The 2,403-nt window shown below is 37.7% G+C and overlaps 1 protein-coding gene across 5 annotated transcripts in view; it reads right to left on the reverse strand.

Annotated features, from left to right (window-relative positions):
* OPCML (opioid binding protein/cell adhesion molecule-like) overlaps positions 1-2,403 on the reverse strand; it is a 1,134,565-nt gene that overhangs the window by 449,877 nt on the left and 682,285 nt on the right. The gene's annotated exons all lie outside the window — the stretch shown is intronic.

The raw sequence follows: 2,403 nt of genomic DNA on the forward strand, positions 1-2,403 counted from the left end.
CTCTTCATTCTCTGAGCCAAGGATACTTGACTTTGATTAATTTACATACTAACTATATTCCCTTTTTTTTCCTCTAATGGGTTGGATTTCTCTCTGAAATGCATTTTACTTTCTTCATTTCATTTCAGAATTCGCTTAGAACCACAACAGAAAAAAGAATACATGAAATAAAGCAACTGAAATTTTTGTCATTTAAAATAATAGTGACGATGATGATGATAAATGAAAGCTTATATCACTTTGAGGAACAACAAACTGAAGGAAGGAGTAGACCATGAGGAAAAAAAAAAAAAAAAAACACTTGCAGCCACAAAACAACAAGCACACCTTGTACGCTGGGCTGAGTTTCACTACCAGCCCCTAGAAAAAGCATAAAGGACTCTAGGTAACAGGTTTCCAGAGGTGCAAGTTCTCAAGGGAAACCCTTCGGTGACTAGGCCTTAAATGTGGGTAACCCCGTATTGGAAGAAAATATCCAACTTATTTCAATCGCCTGGACTGTGCAGGGGAAGAGAATCAATTCTAAGTTAACTGGGTCCCCAACCACATACAGCTGTATAGATTAAATTCTACATCCTGAAATGCATTCTTTAGTAATGAGGAAACTTGTGTGGACTTCGGAAATGAGAGAGATCTTCTCTGTCCAAGAAAGCTTCCAGAACAACATCTGCGTCCTGCGGAAGAGACGGACCAGAGCCAGGACGAGTCAGAGTTTGATCGTTACGGCATCATCGCCAGACAGAGCTTTCTTGTAAAAGCACACGAAATTTTAACGTCAAAGGTGAGCAACAGGCTGATGTTTTATAAGAGGCAGATAAGAGCATACAACAAAAATATTATAATATTCCTAATCACTCTTTACATTTCAGGGATAATTTTCAATATTATGTTTTCAGGATTTCATATGTTCTTAATTTTGTAAGCATGCCTATTCATTTCCATCATTTTCTCAGCTATATTATGGGCTCAGTTATAGATAAATATGAGATCTCCGCTTCCTAACACTAACACTAACCCTTTTATTTTCTGTCTTCCATTCATTTATAAAAAGGAAAATGAAATAAGCATTCAAGTAATTGTTGCACAATATTGCTGTACAAATTATCTACAAGCGGCTGAAACTAGACCATTGGCTGATAGACAACACTTCATAAGATCCCTGGAAAAGTTAATACATCAACTGTAGTAGGAAAATCTGAACTTGGCATACGCAAAGCAGTTTAGAGGAGTCAGATACAATTATGTAAGCAAGCATTTCTAAAAAGCTGAACGTGTGGAATCCAAAGATGTCTTGCTGGGACTGTCTGATGATGTCATTCTATTTCAGAGACCTTCACAACCTGTGGACAGCCACGGACTTCTCACACTCCCCAGCCTGACACAAAGCGAAGGCCTGGAGGGCCCATTTTCATCTCAAAACTGAAGTTGTAGTAAATGTCCACTGATTCATGTCCCACTTGCCTTATCCCATAACCGATTTTTAAATAGAACAACATTTGACGTGACTTTTTAAAAAGAGTGTTCTTAAGTCATTCTGTAGAGGGAAAATATGATAACCTTATAAAATTACCTGCCCTTGTAGACTGGGAAATGTAACAGGCTGTCCCCTGAAGGCCTGTGTTGACACAAGATGCATGGTGAAAGCACTGCAATCCATTGTGTCCCGCTTCAAGGTGAGTGTGACAAGAGGAAAACTTTCCCTTTCAAAGGCCGGGGAGGAAAACTCGCTCAAACTGGAGGGACCGAAGCAATACAAAATGCAAGGTTTAGAGATACTTTTTGTTTCCCAGGATTAATTTTAACAAAAAGCAGTTTGAACTCTTGGGGATATTTAAAGATCTGGGATTCATGCCACTATACTTAATGGTTAACTCTCACTGTCCTCAACAAAAGGTTTCATAATTGTTTCCTCACCCAATCGACTCTGAAATTTGACACATAAAACATTATCACCTAACAGAAAGCATTCAGTAATATTTGCTTACTTCTTTGAAGTAGTGGACAGAATTTTGTTTCTTTGTCTAGCAGGAAAAAAGATCCAAGTCCAAAGGGAATTGGAGAAAGTACAACTAATATGCTGTACAAGCTAATATACTGTACGAGGCCACGATTTGCGGGAATTCTTGTAGACATTTTTATTTACTGTATCTCATTTAATCCTGACAACATTCTCCTGGACCAGATATTTACATTCACCTTTTTACAGATAAAGAAATCAAAGCTCAAAATGTTAAATAACTTGTGTAATTTATTTAAGTTAAATTTAACAGTTTCTAACACCAGGCCCACAGGATATTTTACAACAAAGCCCTTACTTGAGGAAATGGGGTATAATGTAAAAAAAATTATCTTTAGGGCCAGACCCTTGATTTCAAAGCTGGGCTTCTCCATTAACTGGCTAAG

This window comes from Propithecus coquereli, unplaced genomic scaffold, assembly GCF_000956105.1.
Source record: "Propithecus coquereli isolate 6110/MARCELLA unplaced genomic scaffold, Pcoq_1.0 Scaffold209, whole genome shotgun sequence".
Lineage (NCBI taxonomy): Eukaryota > Metazoa > Chordata > Mammalia > Primates > Indriidae > Propithecus > Propithecus coquereli.